This window comes from Acipenser ruthenus, chromosome 50 (genome assembly GCF_902713425.1).
Source record: "Acipenser ruthenus chromosome 50, fAciRut3.2 maternal haplotype, whole genome shotgun sequence".
Taxonomy (NCBI): Eukaryota; Metazoa; Chordata; class Actinopteri; order Acipenseriformes; family Acipenseridae; genus Acipenser; species Acipenser ruthenus.
Window position 1 is genome coordinate 3,831,778 of NC_081238.1, and position 12,860 is coordinate 3,844,637.

Consider the following 12,860-nt stretch of genomic DNA (forward strand, 5'->3'; position numbering starts at 1 on the left):
GACTTGTGACTCCCTAGAGACGTAGTAACAAATGCCACGGCATGTTTCTTGGTACACCTATTCTATGGAAGTAAGCTGAAGCATTTGAACTGCTGTTCAATTTTCTTTTTTTTTAACAAATACATCAAGATAATTGTTGTTGTTGTTGTTGTTGTTGTTGTTGAATTGTACTAGCAGTGTATAGTATGGAACCTGGGTGGCTAAGGGTTAGTGTTGTGGTAGTAAGTAAAGCTGAAGCATTGGAACTGCTGTTCATTTTTCTTTTTTTTGCAAATACATCAAGATAATTGTTGTTGTTGTTGTTGTTGTTGAATTGTACTAGCAGTGTATAGTATGGAACCTGGGTGGCCAAGGGTTAGTGTTGTGGTAGTAAGTAAAGCTGAAGCATTGGAACTGCTGTTCATTTTTCTTTTTTTTGCAAATACATCAAAATAGTTGTTGTTGTTCTTGTTGTTGTTGTTGTTGTTGTTGTTGAATTGCACTAGCATTGTATAGTTTGGAACCTGGGTGGCCTAGAGTAAGTGTTGTGGTAGCGTGGCCGAGCGGTCTAAGGCGCTGGATTAAGGCTCCAGTCTCTCCGGAGGCGTGGGTTCAAATCCCACCGCTGCCATATTGTTTTTTTTTCAACCCCACTTCGGTCTTTTGAACTGCTGTAAAAGAAAATATTCCGTTCCATGGAATATTTGCATACACGCAAACATGTCAGCGCCAATGGTGTAGTGGTATCATACAAGATTCCCATTCTTGTGACCTGGGTTCAATTCCCAGTTGGCGCAAGCTGATAAGGCAGCGTTTGTGTTTTCAAACCAATAATTACGTTAAAATTTTACAATTGTAGTAGTTGAATTGCGTTAGCGGCGTATAGTACGAAACCTGGGGGCAGAAAGCTTGCAATGCGGTAGTGTGGCCGAGAGGTCTAAGGCGCTGGATTTAGGCTCCAGTCTCTCTGGAGGCGTGGGTTCGAATCCCACCGCTGCCATATGGATTTTTTTCACCCCTGCCCCCTTTTCACAAGAAGCAACAGAAGGACTTGTGACTCCCTAGAGACGTAGTAACAAATGCCACGGCATGTTTCTTGGTACACCTATTCTATGGAAGTAAGCTGAAGCATTTGAACTGCTGTTCAATTTTCTTTTTTTTTAACAAATACATCAAGATAATTGTTGTTGTTGTTGTTGTTGTTGTTGTTGAATTGTACTAGCAGTGTATAGTATGGAACCTGGGTGGCTAAGGGTTAGTGTTGTGGTAGTAAGTAAAGCTGAAGCATTGGAACTGTTCATTTTTCTTTTTTTTGCAAATACATCAAAATAGTTGTTGTTGTTGTTGTTCTTGTTGTTGTTGTTGTTGTTGTTGAATTGCACTAGCATTGTATAGTTTGGAACCTGGGTGGCCAAGAGTAAGTGTTGTGGTAGCGTGGCCGAGCGGTCTAAGGCGCTGGATTAAGGCTCCAGTCTCTCCGGAGGCGTGGGTTCAAATCCCACTGCTGCCATATTGTTTTTTTTTCAACCCCACTTCGGTCTTTTGAACTGCTGTAAAAGAAAATATTCCGTTCCATGGAATATTTGCATACACGCAAACATGTCAGCGCCAATGGTGTAGTGGTATCATACAAGATTCCCATTCTTGTGACCTGGGTTCAATTCCCAGTTGGCGCAAGCTGATAAGGCAGCGTTTGTGTTTTCAAACCAATAATTACGTTAAAATTTTACAATTTTAGTAGTTGAATTGCGTTAGCGGCGTATAGTACAAAACCTGGGGGGCAGAAAGCTTGCAATGCGGTAGTGTGGCCGAGCGGTCTAAGGCGCTGGTTTTAGGCTCCAGTCTCTCGGGAGGCGTGGGTTTGAATCCCACCGCTGCCATATGGATTTTTTTCACCCCTGCCCCCTTTTCACAAGAAGCAACAGAAGGACTTGTGACTCCCTAGAGACGTAGTAACAAATGCCACGGCATGTTTCTTGGTACACCTATTCTATGGAAGTAAGCTGAAGCATTTGAACTGCTGTTCAATTTTCTTTTTTTTTAACAAATACATCAAGATAATTGTTGTTGTTGTTGTTGTTGTTGTTGTTGAATTGTACTAGCAGTGTATAGTATGGAACCTGGGTGGCTAAGGGTTAGTGTTGTGGTAGTAAGTAAAGCTGAAGCATTGGAACTGCTGTTCATTTTTCTTTTTTTTGCAAATACATCAAGATAATTGTTGTTGTTGTTGTTGTTGTTGAATTGTACTAGCAGTGTATAGTATGGAACCTGGGTGGCCAAGGGTTAGTGTTGTGGTAGTAAGTAAAGTTGAAGCATTGGAACTGCTGTTCATTTTTCTTTTTTTTGCAAATACATCAAAATAGTTGTTGTTGTTGTTGTTCTTGTTGTTGTTGTTGTTGTTGTTGAATTGCACTAGCATTGTATAGTTTGGAACCTGGGTGGCCAAGAGTAAGTGTTGTGGTAGCGTGGCCGAGCGGTCTAAGGCGCTGGATTAAGGCTCCAGTCTCTCCGGAGGCGTGGGTTCAAATCCCACCGCTGCCATATTGTTTTTTTTTCAACCCCACTTCGGTCTTTTGAACTGCTGTAAAAGAAAATATTCCGTTCCATGGAATATTTGCATACACGCAAACATGTCAGCGCCAATGGTGTAGTGGTATCATACAAGATTCCCATTCTTGTGACCTGGGTTCAATTCCCAGTTGGCGCAAGCTGATAAGGCAGCGTTTGTGTTTTCAAACCAATAATTACGTTAAAATTTTACAATTATAGTAGTTGAATTGCGTTAGCGGCGTATAGTACGAAACCTGGGGGGCAGAAAGCTTGCAATGCGGTAGTGTGGCCGAGCGGTCTAAGGCGCTGGATTTAGGCTCCAGTCTCTCTGGAGGCGTGGGTTCGAATCCCACCGCTGCCATATGAATTTTTTTCACCCCTGCCCCCTTTTCACAAGAAGCAACAGAAGGACTTGTGACTCCCTAGAGACGTAGTAACAAATGCCACGGCATGTTTCTTGGTACACCTATTCTATGGAAGTAAGCTGAAGCATTTGAACTGCTGTTCAATTTTCTTTTTTTTTAACAAATACATCAAGATAATTGTTGTTGTTGTTGTTGTTGTTGTTGTTGAATTGTACTAGCAGTGTATAGTATGGAACCTGGGTGGCTAAGGGTTAGTGTTGTGGTAGTAAGTAAAGCTGAAGCATTGGAACTGCTGTTCATTTTTCTTTTTTTTGCAAATACATCAAAATAGTTGTTCTTCTTGTTGTTGTTGTTGTTGTTGAATTGCACTAGCATTGTATAGTTTGGAACCTGGGTGGCCAAGAGTAAGTGTTGTGGTAGCGTGGCCGAGCGGTCTAAGGCGCTGGATTAAGGCTCCAGTCTCTCCGGAGGCATGGGTTCAAATCCCACCGCTGCCATATTGTTTTTTTTTCAACCCCACTTCGGTCTTTTGAACTGCTGTAAAAGAAAATATTCCGTTCCATGGAATATTTGCATACACGCAAACATGTCAGCGCCAATGGTGTAGTGGTATCATACAAGATTCCCATTCTTGTGACCTGGGTTCAATTCCCAGTTGGCGCAAGCTGATAAGGCAGCGTTTGTGTTTTCAAACCAATAATTACGTTAAAATTTTACAATTGTAGTAGTTGAATTGCGTTAGCGGCGTATAGTACGAAACCTGGGGGGCAGAAAGCTTGCAATGCGGTAGTGTGGCCGAGCGGTCTAAGGCGCTGGATTTAGGCTCCAGTCTCTCTGGAGGCGTGGGTTCGAATCCCACCGCTGCCATATGGATTTTTTTCACCCCTGCCCCCTTTTCACAAGAAGCAACAGAAGGACTTGTGACTCCCTAGAGACGTAGTAACAAATGCCACGGCATGTTTCTTGGTACACCTATTCTATGGAAGTAAGCTGAAGCATTTGAACTGCTGTTCAATTTTCTTTTTTTTTAACAAATACATCAAGATAATTGTTGTTGTTGTTGTTGAATTGTACTAGCAGTGTATAGTATGGAACCTGGGTGGCTAAGGGTTAGTGTTGTGGTAGTAAGTAAAGCTGAAGCATTGGAACTGCTGTTCATTTTTCTTTTTTTTTGCAAATACATCAAGATAATTGTTGTTGTTGTTGTTGTTGTTGTTGAATTGTACTAGCAGTGTATAGTATGGAACCTGGGTGGCTAAGGGTTAGTGTTGTGGTAGTAAGTAAAGCTGAAGCATTGGAACTGCTGTTCATTTTTCTTTTTTTTGCAAATACATCAAAATAGTTGTTGTTGTTGTTGTTGTTGTTGTTGAATTGCACTAGCATTGTATAGTTTGGAACCTGGGTGGCCAAGAGTAAGTGTTGTGGTAGCGTGGCCGAGCGGTCTAAGGCGCTGGATTAAGGCTCCAGTCTCTCCGGAGGCGTGGGTTCAAATCCCACCGCTGCCATATTGTTTTTTTTTCAACCCCACTTCGGTCTTTTGAACTGCTGTAAAAGAAAATATTCCGTTCCATGGAATATTTGCATACACGCAAACATGTCAGCGCCAATGGTGTAGTGGTATCATACAAGATTCCCATTCTTGTGACCTGGGTTCAATTCCCAGTTGGCGCAAGCTGATAAGGCAGCGTTTGTGTTTTCAAACCAATAATTACGTTAAAATTTTACAATTGTAGTAGTTGAATTGCGTTAGCGGCGTATAGTACGAAACCTGGGGGGCAGAAAGCTTGCAATGCGGTAGTGTGGCCGAGCGGTCTAAGGCGCTGGATTTAGGCTCCAGTCTCTCTGGAGGCGTGGGTTCGAATCCCACCGCTGCCATATGAATTTTTTTCACCCCTGCCCCCTTTTCACAAGAAGCAACAGAAGGACTTGTGACTCCCTAGAGACGTAGTAACAAATGCCACGGCATGTTTCTTGGTACACCTATTCTATGGAAGTAAGCTGAAGCATTTGAACTGCTGTTCAATTTTCTTTTTTTTTAACAAATACATCAAGATAATTGTTGTTGTTGTTGTTGTTGTTGAATTGTACTAGCAGTGTATAGTATGGAACCTGGGTGGCTAAGGGTTAGTGTTGTGGTAGTAAGTAAAGCTGAAGCATTGGAACTGCTGTTCATTTTTCTTTTTTTTGCAAATACATCAAAATAGTTGTTGTTGTTGTTGAATTGCACTAGCATTGTATAGTTTGGTACCTGGGTGGCCAAGAGTAAGTGTTGTGGTAGCGTGGCCGAGCGGTCTAAGGCGCTGGATTAAGGCTCCAGTCTCTCCGGAGGCGTGGGTTCAAATCCCACCGCTGCCATATTGTTTTTTTTTCAACCCCACTTCGGTCTTTTGAACTGCTGTAAAAGAAAATATTCCGTTCCATGGAATATTTGCATACACGCAAACATGTCAGCGCCAATGGTGTAGTGGTATCATACAAGATTCCCATTCTTGTGACCTGGGTTCAATTCCCAGTTGGCGCAAGCTGATAAGGCAGCGTTTGTGTTTTCAAACCAATGATTACGTTAAAATTTTACAATTGTAGTAGTTGAATTGCGTTAGCGGCGTATAGTACGAAACCTGGGGGGCAGAAAGCTTGCAATGCGGTAGTGTGGCCGAGCGGTCTAAGGCGCTGGATTTAGGCTCCAGTCTCTCTGGAGGCGTGGGTTCGAATCCCACCGCTGCCATATGGATTTTTTTCACCCCTGCCCCCTTTTCACAAGAAGCAACAGAAGGACTTGTGACTCCCTAGAGACGTAGTAACAAATGCCACGGCATGTTTCTTGGTACACCTATTCTATGGAAGTAAGCTGAAGCATTTGAACTGCTGTTCAATTTTCTTTTTTTTTAACAAATACATCAAGATAATTGTTGTTGTTGTTGTTGAATTGTACTAGCAGTGTATAGTATGGAACCTGGGTGGCTAAGGGTTAGTGTTGTGGTAGTAAGTAAAGCTGAAGCATTGGAACTGCTGTTCATTTTTCTTTTTTTTTGCAAATACATCAAGATAATTGTTGTTGTTGTTGTTGTTGTTGTTGAATTGTACTAGCAGTGTATAGTATGGAACCTGGGTGGCTAAGGGTTAGTGTTGTGGTAGTAAGTAAAGCTGAAGCATTGGAACTGCTGTTCATTTTTCTTTTTTTTGCAAATACATCAAAATAGTTGTTGTTGTTGTTGTTGTTGTTGTTGAATTGCACTAGCATTGTATAGTTTGGAACCTGGGTGGCCAAGAGTAAGTGTTGTGGTAGCGTGGCCGAGCGGTCTAAGGCGCTGGATTAAGGCTCCAGTCTCTCCGGAGGCGTGGGTTCAAATCCCACCGCTGCCATATTGTTTTTTTTTCAACCCCACTTCGGTCTTTTGAACTGCTGTAAAAGAAAATATTCCGTTCCATGGAATATTTGCATACACGCAAACATGTCAGCGCCAATGGTGTAGTGGTATCATACAAGATTCCCATTCTTGTGACCTGGGTTCAATTCCCAGTTGGCGCAAGCTGATAAGGCAGCGTTTGTGTTTTCAAACCAATAATTACGTTAAAATTTTACAATTGTAGTAGTTGAATTGCGTTAGCGGCGTATAGTACGAAACCTGGGGGGCAGAAAGCTTGCAATGCGGTAGTGTGGCCGAGCGGTCTAAGGCGCTGGATTTAGGCTCCAGTCTCTCTGGAGGCGTGGGTTCGAATCCCACCGCTGCCATATGGATTTTTTTCACCCCTGCCCCCTTTTCACAAGAAGCAACAGAAGGACTTGTGACTCCCTAGAGACGTAGTAACAAATGCCACGGCATGTTTCTTGGTACACCTATTCTATGGAAGTAAGCTGAAGCATTTGAACTGCTGTTCAATTTTCTTTTTTTTTAACAAATACATCAAGATAATTGTTGTTGTTGTTGTTGAATTGTACTAGCAGTGTATAGTATGGAACCTGGGTGGCTAAGGGTTAGTGTTGTGGTAGTAAGTAAAGCTGAAGCATTGGAACTGCTGTTCATTTTTCTTTTTTTTTGCAAATACATCAAGATAATTGTTGTTGTTGTTGTTGTTGTTGTTGAATTGTACTAGCAGTGTATAGTATGGAACCTGGGTGGCTAAGGGTTAGTGTTGTGGTAGTAAGTAAAGCTGAAGCATTGGAACTGCTGTTCATTTTTCTTTTTTTTGCAAATACATCAAAATAGTTGTTGTTGTTGTTGTTGTTGTTGTTGAATTGCACTAGCATTGTATAGTTTGGAACCTGGGTGGCCAAGAGTAAGTGTTGTGGTAGCGTGGCCGAGCGGTCTAAGGCGCTGGATTAAGGCTCCAGTCTCTCCGGAGGCGTGGGTTCAAATCCCACCGCTGCCATATTGTTTTTTTTTCAACCCCACTTCGGTCTTTTGAACTGCTGTAAAAGAAAATATTCCGTTCCATGGAATATTTGCATACACGCAAACATGTCAGCGCCAATGGTGTAGTGGTATCATACAAGATTCCCATTCTTGTGACCTGGGTTCAATTCCCAGTTGGCGCAAGCTGATAAGGCAGCGTTTGTGTTTTCAAACCAATAATTACGTTAAAATTTTACAATTGTAGTAGTTGAATTGCGTTAGCGGCGTATAGTACGAAACCTGGGGGGCAGAAAGCTTGCAATGCGGTAGTGTGGCCGAGCGGTCTAAGGCGCTGGATTTAGGCTCCAGTCTCTCTGGAGGCGTGGGTTCGAATCCCACCGCTGCCATATGAATTTTTTTCACCCCTGCCCCCTTTTCACAAGAAGCAACAGAAGGACTTGTGACTCCCTAGAGACGTAGTAACAAATGCCACGGCATGTTTCTTGGTACACCTATTCTATGGAAGTAAGCTGAAGCATTTGAACTGCTGTTCAATTTTCTTTTTTTTTAACAAATACATCAAGATAATTGTTGTTGTTGTTGTTGTTGTTGAATTGTACTAGCAGTGTATAGTATGGAACCTGGGTGGCTAAGGGTTAGTGTTGTGGTAGTAAGTAAAGCTGAAGCATTGGAACTGCTGTTCATTTTTCTTTTTTTTGCAAATACATCAAAATAGTTGTTGTTGTTGTTGAATTGCACTAGCATTGTATAGTTTGGTACCTGGGTGGCCAAGAGTAAGTGTTGTGGTAGCGTGGCCGAGCGGTCTAAGGCGCTGGATTAAGGCTCCAGTCTCTCCGGAGGCGTGGGTTCAAATCCCACCGCTGCCATATTGTTTTTTTTTCAACCCCACTTCGGTCTTTTGAACTGCTGTAAAAGAAAATATTCCGTTCCATGGAATATTTGCATACACGCAAACATGTCAGCGCCAATGGTGTAGTGGTATCATACAAGATTCCCATTCTTGTGACCTGGGTTCAATTCCCAGTTGGCGCAAGCTGATAAGGCAGCGTTTGTGTTTTCAAACCAATGATTACGTTAAAATTTTACAATTGTAGTAGTTGAATTGCGTTAGCGGCGTATAGTACGAAACCTGGGGGGCAGAAAGCTTGCAATGCGGTAGTGTGGCCGAGCGGTCTAAGGCGCTGGATTTAGGCTCCAGTCTCTCTGGAGGCGTGGGTTCGAATCCCACCGCTGCCATATGGATTTTTTTCACCCCTGCCCCCTTTTCACAAGAAGCAACAGAAGGACTTGTGACTCCCTAGAGACGTAGTAACAAATGCCACGGCATGTTTCTTGGTACACCTATTCTATGGAAGTAAGCTGAAGCATTTGAACTGCTGTTCAATTTTCTTTTTTTTTAACAAATACATCAAGATAATTGTTGTTGTTGTTGTTGAATTGTACTAGCAGTGTATAGTATGGAACCTGGGTGGCTAAGGGTTAGTGTTGTGGTAGTAAGTAAAGCTGAAGCATTGGAACTGCTGTTCATTTTTCTTTTTTTTTGCAAATACATCAAGATAATTGTTGTTGTTGTTGTTGTTGTTGTTGAATTGTACTAGCAGTGTATAGTATGGAACCTGGGTGGCTAAGGGTTAGTGTTGTGGTAGTAAGTAAAGCTGAAGCATTGGAACTGCTGTTCATTTTTCTTTTTTTTGCAAATACATCAAAATAGTTGTTGTTGTTGTTGTTGTTGTTGTTGAATTGCACTAGCATTGTATAGTTTGGAACCTGGGTGGCCAAGAGTAAGTGTTGTGGTAGCGTGGCCGAGCGGTCTAAGGCGCTGGATTAAGGCTCCAGTCTCTCCGGAGGCGTGGGTTCAAATCCCACCGCTGCCATATTGTTTTTTTTTCAACCCCACTTCGGTCTTTTGAACTGCTGTAAAAGAAAATATTCCGTTCCATGGAATATTTGCATACACGCAAACATGTCAGCGCCAATGGTGTAGTGGTATCATACAAGATTCCCATTCTTGTGACCTGGGTTCAATTCCCAGTTGGCGCAAGCTGATAAGGCAGCGTTTGTGTTTTCAAACCAATAATTACGTTAAAATTTTACAATTGTAGTAGTTGAATTGCGTTAGCGGCGTATAGTACGAAACCTGGGGGGCAGAAAGCTTGCAATGCGGTAGTGTGGCCGAGCGGTCTAAGGCGCTGGATTTAGGCTCCAGTCTCTCTGGAGGCGTGGGTTCGAATCCCACCGCTGCCATATGAATTTTTTTCACCCCTGCCCCCTTTTCACAAGAAGCAACAGAAGGACTTGTGACTCCCTAGAGACGTAGTAACAAATGCCACGGCATGTTTCTTGGTACACCTATTCTATGGAAGTAAGCTGAAGCATTTGAACTGCTGTTCAATTTTCTTTTTTTTTAACAAATACATCAAGATAATTGTTGTTGTTGTTGTTGTTGTTGAATTGTACTAGCAGTGTATAGTATGGAACCTGGGTGGCTAAGGGTTAGTGTTGTGGTAGTAAGTAAAGCTGAAGCATTGGAACTGCTGTTCATTTTTCTTTTTTTTGCAAATACATCAAAATAGTTGTTGTTGTTGTTGAATTGCACTAGCATTGTATAGTTTGGTACCTGGGTGGCCAAGAGTAAGTGTTGTGGTAGCGTGGCCGAGCGGTCTAAGGCGCTGGATTAAGGCTCCAGTCTCTCCGGAGGCGTGGGTTCAAATCCCACCGCTGCCATATTGTTTTTTTTTCAACCCCACTTCGGTCTTTTGAACTGCTGTAAAAGAAAATATTCCGTTCCATGGAATATTTGCATACACGCAAACATGTCAGCGCCAATGGTGTAGTGGTATCATACAAGATTCCCATTCTTGTGACCTGGGTTCAATTCCCAGTTGGCGCAAGCTGATAAGGCAGCGTTTGTGTTTTCAAACCAATGATTACGTTAAAATTTTACAATTGTAGTAGTTGAATTGCGTTAGCGGCGTATAGTACGAAACCTGGGGGGCAGAAAGCTTGCAATGCGGTAGTGTGGCCGAGCGGTCTAAGGCGCTGGATTTAGGCTCCAGTCTCTCTGGAGGCGTGGGTTCGAATCCCACCGCTGCCATATGGATTTTTTTCACCCCTGCCCCCTTTTCACAAGAAGCAACAGAAGGACTTGTGACTCCCTAGAGACGTAGTAACAAATGCCACGGCATGTTTCTTGGTACACCTATTCTATGGAAGTAAGCTGAAGCATTTGAACTGCTGTTCAATTTTCTTTTTTTTTAACAAATACATCAAGATAATTGTTGTTGTTGTTGTTGAATTGTACTAGCAGTGTATAGTATGGAACCTGGGTGGCTAAGGGTTAGTGTTGTGGTAGTAAGTAAAGCTGAAGCATTGGAACTGCTGTTCATTTTTCTTTTTTTTTGCAAATACATCAAGATAATTGTTGTTGTTGTTGTTGTTGTTGTTGAATTGTACTAGCAGTGTATAGTATGGAACCTGGGTGGCTAAGGGTTAGTGTTGTGGTAGTAAGTAAAGCTGAAGCATTGGAACTGCTGTTCATTTTTCTTTTTTTTGCAAATACATCAAAATAGTTGTTGTTGTTGTTGTTGTTGTTGTTGAATTGCACTAGCATTGTATAGTTTGGAACCTGGGTGGCCAAGAGTAAGTGTTGTGGTAGCGTGGCCGAGGGCTCTAAGGCGCTGGATTAAGGCTCCAGTCTCTCCGGAGGCGTGGGTTCAAATCCCACCGCTGCCATATTGTTTTTTTTTCAACCCCACTTCGGTCTTTTGAACTGCTGTAAAAGAAAATATTCCGTTCCATGGAATATTTGCATACACGCAAACATGTCAGCGCCAATGGTGTAGTGGTATCATACAAGATTCCCATTCTTGTGACCTGGGTTCAATTCCCAGTTGGCGCAAGCTGATAAGGCAGCGTTTGTGTTTTCAAACCAATAATTACGTTAAAATTTTACAATTGTAGTAGTTGAATTGCGTTAGCGGCGTATAGTACGAAACCTGGGGGGCAGAAAGCTTGCAATGCGGTAGTGTGGCCGAGCGGTCTAAGGCGCTGGATTTAGGCTCCAGTCTCTCTGGAGGCGTGGGTTCGAATCCCACCGCTGCCATATGGATTTTTTTCACCCCTGCCCCCTTTTCACAAGAAGCAACAGAAGGACTTGTGACTCCCTAGAGACGTAGTAACAAATGCCACGGCATGTTTCTTGGTACACCTATTCTATGGAAGTAAGCTGAAGCATTTGAACTGCTGTTCAATTTTCTTTTTTTTTAACAAATACATCAAGATAATTGTTGTTGTTGTTGTTGAATTGTACTAGCAGTGTATAGTTTGGAACCTGGGTGGCTAAGGGTTAGTGTTGTGGTAGTAAGTAAAGCTGAAGCATTGGAACTGCTGTTCATTTTTCTGCAAATACATCAAGATAATTGTTGTTGTTGTTGTTGTTGTTGTTGTTGAATTGTACTAGCAGTGTATAGTATGGAACCTGGGTGGCTAAGGGTTAGTGTTGTGGTAGTAAGTAAAGCTGATGCATTGGAACTGCTGTTCATTTTTCTTTTTTTTGCAAATACATCAAAATAGTTGTTGTTGTTGTTGTTGAATTGCACTAGCATTGTATAGTTTGGAACCTGGGTGGCCAAGAGTAAGTGTTGTGGTAGCGTGGCCGAGCGGTCTAAGGCGCTGGATTAAGGCTCCAGTCTCTCCGGAGGCGTGGGTTCAAATCCCACCGCTGCCATATTGTTTTTTTTTCAACCCCACTTCGGTCTTTTGAACTGCTGTAAAAGAAAATATTCCGTTCCATGGAATATTTGCATACACGCAAACATGTCAGCGCCAATGGTGTAGTGGTATCATACAAGATTCCCATTCTTGTGACCTGGGTTCAATTCCCAGTTGGCGCAAGCTGATAAGGCAGCGTTTGTGTTTTCAAACCAATAATTACGTTAAAATTTTACAATTGTAGTAGTTGAATTGCGTTAGCGGCGTATAGTACGAAACCTGGGGGGCAGAAAGCTTGCAATGCGGTAGTGTGGCCGAGCGGTCTAAGGCGCTGGATTTAGGCTCCAGTCTCTCTGGAGGCGTGGGTTCGAATCCCACCGCTGCCATATGGATTTTTTTCACCCCTGCCCCCTTTTCACAAGAAGCAACAGAAGGACTTGTGACTCCCTAGAAACGTAGTAACAAATGCCACGGCATGTTTCTTGGTACACCTATTCTATGGAAGTAAGCTGAAGCATTTGAACTGCTGTTCAATTTTCTTTTTTTTTTAACAAATACATCAAGATAATTGTTGTTGTTGTTGTTGAATTGTACTAGCAGTGTATAGTATGGAACCTGGGTGGCTAAGGGTTAGTGTTGTGGTAGTAAGTAAAGCTGAAGCATTGGAACTGCTGTTCATTTTTCTTTTTTTTGCAAATACATCAAGATAATTGTTGTTGTTGTTGTTGAATTGTACTAGCAGTGTATAGTATGGAACCTGGGTGGCTAAGGGTTAGTGTTGTGGTAGTAAGTAAAGCTGAAGCATTGGAACTGCTGTTCATTTTTCTTTTTTTTGCAAATACATCAAAATAGTTGTTGTTGTTGTTGTTGTTGTTGAATTGCACTAGCATTGTATAGTTTG

The 12,860-nt window shown here is 42.3% G+C and overlaps 39 non-coding genes across 39 annotated transcripts; all 39 read left to right on the forward strand.

Annotated features, from left to right (window-relative positions):
* The first annotated feature begins 528 nt into the window (after positions 1-528).
* Positions 529-610, forward strand: trnal-aag (transfer RNA leucine (anticodon AAG)). The gene has a single exon. It is a non-coding gene; the product is annotated as a tRNA-Leu (tRNA).
* A 95-nt stretch (positions 611-705) lies between these two features.
* Positions 706-776, forward strand: trnag-ccc (transfer RNA glycine (anticodon CCC)). The gene has a single exon. It is a non-coding gene; the product is annotated as a tRNA-Gly (tRNA).
* A 121-nt stretch (positions 777-897) lies between these two features.
* On the forward strand, positions 898-979 carry trnal-uag (transfer RNA leucine (anticodon UAG)). Its single transcript has one exon. It is a non-coding gene; the product is annotated as a tRNA-Leu (tRNA).
* A 428-nt stretch (positions 980-1,407) lies between these two features.
* On the forward strand, positions 1,408-1,489 carry trnal-aag (transfer RNA leucine (anticodon AAG)). The gene has a single exon. It is a non-coding gene; the product is annotated as a tRNA-Leu (tRNA).
* A 95-nt stretch (positions 1,490-1,584) lies between these two features.
* trnag-ccc (transfer RNA glycine (anticodon CCC)) lies at positions 1,585-1,655 on the forward strand. The gene has a single exon. It is a non-coding gene; the product is annotated as a tRNA-Gly (tRNA).
* A 122-nt stretch (positions 1,656-1,777) lies between these two features.
* trnal-uag (transfer RNA leucine (anticodon UAG)) lies at positions 1,778-1,859 on the forward strand. The gene has a single exon. It is a non-coding gene; the product is annotated as a tRNA-Leu (tRNA).
* Positions 1,860-2,438: 579 nt separating this feature from the next.
* trnal-aag (transfer RNA leucine (anticodon AAG)) lies at positions 2,439-2,520 on the forward strand. The gene has a single exon. It is a non-coding gene; the product is annotated as a tRNA-Leu (tRNA).
* Positions 2,521-2,615: 95 nt separating this feature from the next.
* trnag-ccc (transfer RNA glycine (anticodon CCC)) lies at positions 2,616-2,686 on the forward strand. The gene has a single exon. It is a non-coding gene; the product is annotated as a tRNA-Gly (tRNA).
* Positions 2,687-2,808: 122 nt separating this feature from the next.
* On the forward strand, positions 2,809-2,890 carry trnal-uag (transfer RNA leucine (anticodon UAG)). The gene has a single exon. It is a non-coding gene; the product is annotated as a tRNA-Leu (tRNA).
* Positions 2,891-3,309: 419 nt separating this feature from the next.
* Positions 3,310-3,391, forward strand: trnal-aag (transfer RNA leucine (anticodon AAG)). The gene has a single exon. It is a non-coding gene; the product is annotated as a tRNA-Leu (tRNA).
* Positions 3,392-3,486: 95 nt separating this feature from the next.
* Positions 3,487-3,557, forward strand: trnag-ccc (transfer RNA glycine (anticodon CCC)). Its single transcript has one exon. It is a non-coding gene; the product is annotated as a tRNA-Gly (tRNA).
* Positions 3,558-3,679: 122 nt separating this feature from the next.
* On the forward strand, positions 3,680-3,761 carry trnal-uag (transfer RNA leucine (anticodon UAG)). Its single transcript has one exon. It is a non-coding gene; the product is annotated as a tRNA-Leu (tRNA).
* Positions 3,762-4,317: 556 nt separating this feature from the next.
* trnal-aag (transfer RNA leucine (anticodon AAG)) lies at positions 4,318-4,399 on the forward strand. The gene has a single exon. It is a non-coding gene; the product is annotated as a tRNA-Leu (tRNA).
* Positions 4,400-4,494: 95 nt separating this feature from the next.
* trnag-ccc (transfer RNA glycine (anticodon CCC)) lies at positions 4,495-4,565 on the forward strand. The gene has a single exon. It is a non-coding gene; the product is annotated as a tRNA-Gly (tRNA).
* Positions 4,566-4,687: 122 nt separating this feature from the next.
* On the forward strand, positions 4,688-4,769 carry trnal-uag (transfer RNA leucine (anticodon UAG)). The gene has a single exon. It is a non-coding gene; the product is annotated as a tRNA-Leu (tRNA).
* A 398-nt stretch (positions 4,770-5,167) lies between these two features.
* trnal-aag (transfer RNA leucine (anticodon AAG)) lies at positions 5,168-5,249 on the forward strand. Its single transcript has one exon. It is a non-coding gene; the product is annotated as a tRNA-Leu (tRNA).
* A 95-nt stretch (positions 5,250-5,344) lies between these two features.
* Positions 5,345-5,415, forward strand: trnag-ccc (transfer RNA glycine (anticodon CCC)). Its single transcript has one exon. It is a non-coding gene; the product is annotated as a tRNA-Gly (tRNA).
* A 122-nt stretch (positions 5,416-5,537) lies between these two features.
* trnal-uag (transfer RNA leucine (anticodon UAG)) lies at positions 5,538-5,619 on the forward strand. The gene has a single exon. It is a non-coding gene; the product is annotated as a tRNA-Leu (tRNA).
* A 556-nt stretch (positions 5,620-6,175) lies between these two features.
* Positions 6,176-6,257, forward strand: trnal-aag (transfer RNA leucine (anticodon AAG)). The gene has a single exon. It is a non-coding gene; the product is annotated as a tRNA-Leu (tRNA).
* A 95-nt stretch (positions 6,258-6,352) lies between these two features.
* On the forward strand, positions 6,353-6,423 carry trnag-ccc (transfer RNA glycine (anticodon CCC)). The gene has a single exon. It is a non-coding gene; the product is annotated as a tRNA-Gly (tRNA).
* A 122-nt stretch (positions 6,424-6,545) lies between these two features.
* Positions 6,546-6,627, forward strand: trnal-uag (transfer RNA leucine (anticodon UAG)). Its single transcript has one exon. It is a non-coding gene; the product is annotated as a tRNA-Leu (tRNA).
* A 556-nt stretch (positions 6,628-7,183) lies between these two features.
* On the forward strand, positions 7,184-7,265 carry trnal-aag (transfer RNA leucine (anticodon AAG)). The gene has a single exon. It is a non-coding gene; the product is annotated as a tRNA-Leu (tRNA).
* Positions 7,266-7,360: 95 nt separating this feature from the next.
* On the forward strand, positions 7,361-7,431 carry trnag-ccc (transfer RNA glycine (anticodon CCC)). The gene has a single exon. It is a non-coding gene; the product is annotated as a tRNA-Gly (tRNA).
* A 122-nt stretch (positions 7,432-7,553) lies between these two features.
* trnal-uag (transfer RNA leucine (anticodon UAG)) lies at positions 7,554-7,635 on the forward strand. The gene has a single exon. It is a non-coding gene; the product is annotated as a tRNA-Leu (tRNA).
* A 398-nt stretch (positions 7,636-8,033) lies between these two features.
* On the forward strand, positions 8,034-8,115 carry trnal-aag (transfer RNA leucine (anticodon AAG)). The gene has a single exon. It is a non-coding gene; the product is annotated as a tRNA-Leu (tRNA).
* A 95-nt stretch (positions 8,116-8,210) lies between these two features.
* On the forward strand, positions 8,211-8,281 carry trnag-ccc (transfer RNA glycine (anticodon CCC)). Its single transcript has one exon. It is a non-coding gene; the product is annotated as a tRNA-Gly (tRNA).
* A 122-nt stretch (positions 8,282-8,403) lies between these two features.
* trnal-uag (transfer RNA leucine (anticodon UAG)) lies at positions 8,404-8,485 on the forward strand. Its single transcript has one exon. It is a non-coding gene; the product is annotated as a tRNA-Leu (tRNA).
* Positions 8,486-9,041: 556 nt separating this feature from the next.
* On the forward strand, positions 9,042-9,123 carry trnal-aag (transfer RNA leucine (anticodon AAG)). The gene has a single exon. It is a non-coding gene; the product is annotated as a tRNA-Leu (tRNA).
* A 95-nt stretch (positions 9,124-9,218) lies between these two features.
* Positions 9,219-9,289, forward strand: trnag-ccc (transfer RNA glycine (anticodon CCC)). The gene has a single exon. It is a non-coding gene; the product is annotated as a tRNA-Gly (tRNA).
* A 122-nt stretch (positions 9,290-9,411) lies between these two features.
* trnal-uag (transfer RNA leucine (anticodon UAG)) lies at positions 9,412-9,493 on the forward strand. Its single transcript has one exon. It is a non-coding gene; the product is annotated as a tRNA-Leu (tRNA).
* Positions 9,494-9,891: 398 nt separating this feature from the next.
* On the forward strand, positions 9,892-9,973 carry trnal-aag (transfer RNA leucine (anticodon AAG)). The gene has a single exon. It is a non-coding gene; the product is annotated as a tRNA-Leu (tRNA).
* Positions 9,974-10,068: 95 nt separating this feature from the next.
* trnag-ccc (transfer RNA glycine (anticodon CCC)) lies at positions 10,069-10,139 on the forward strand. Its single transcript has one exon. It is a non-coding gene; the product is annotated as a tRNA-Gly (tRNA).
* A 122-nt stretch (positions 10,140-10,261) lies between these two features.
* On the forward strand, positions 10,262-10,343 carry trnal-uag (transfer RNA leucine (anticodon UAG)). Its single transcript has one exon. It is a non-coding gene; the product is annotated as a tRNA-Leu (tRNA).
* A 556-nt stretch (positions 10,344-10,899) lies between these two features.
* Positions 10,900-10,981, forward strand: trnal-aag (transfer RNA leucine (anticodon AAG)). The gene has a single exon. It is a non-coding gene; the product is annotated as a tRNA-Leu (tRNA).
* A 95-nt stretch (positions 10,982-11,076) lies between these two features.
* trnag-ccc (transfer RNA glycine (anticodon CCC)) lies at positions 11,077-11,147 on the forward strand. Its single transcript has one exon. It is a non-coding gene; the product is annotated as a tRNA-Gly (tRNA).
* Positions 11,148-11,269: 122 nt separating this feature from the next.
* On the forward strand, positions 11,270-11,351 carry trnal-uag (transfer RNA leucine (anticodon UAG)). The gene has a single exon. It is a non-coding gene; the product is annotated as a tRNA-Leu (tRNA).
* Positions 11,352-11,893: 542 nt separating this feature from the next.
* On the forward strand, positions 11,894-11,975 carry trnal-aag (transfer RNA leucine (anticodon AAG)). The gene has a single exon. It is a non-coding gene; the product is annotated as a tRNA-Leu (tRNA).
* Positions 11,976-12,070: 95 nt separating this feature from the next.
* On the forward strand, positions 12,071-12,141 carry trnag-ccc (transfer RNA glycine (anticodon CCC)). Its single transcript has one exon. It is a non-coding gene; the product is annotated as a tRNA-Gly (tRNA).
* A 122-nt stretch (positions 12,142-12,263) lies between these two features.
* On the forward strand, positions 12,264-12,345 carry trnal-uag (transfer RNA leucine (anticodon UAG)). Its single transcript has one exon. It is a non-coding gene; the product is annotated as a tRNA-Leu (tRNA).
* The last annotated feature ends 515 nt before the right edge of the window (positions 12,346-12,860 follow it).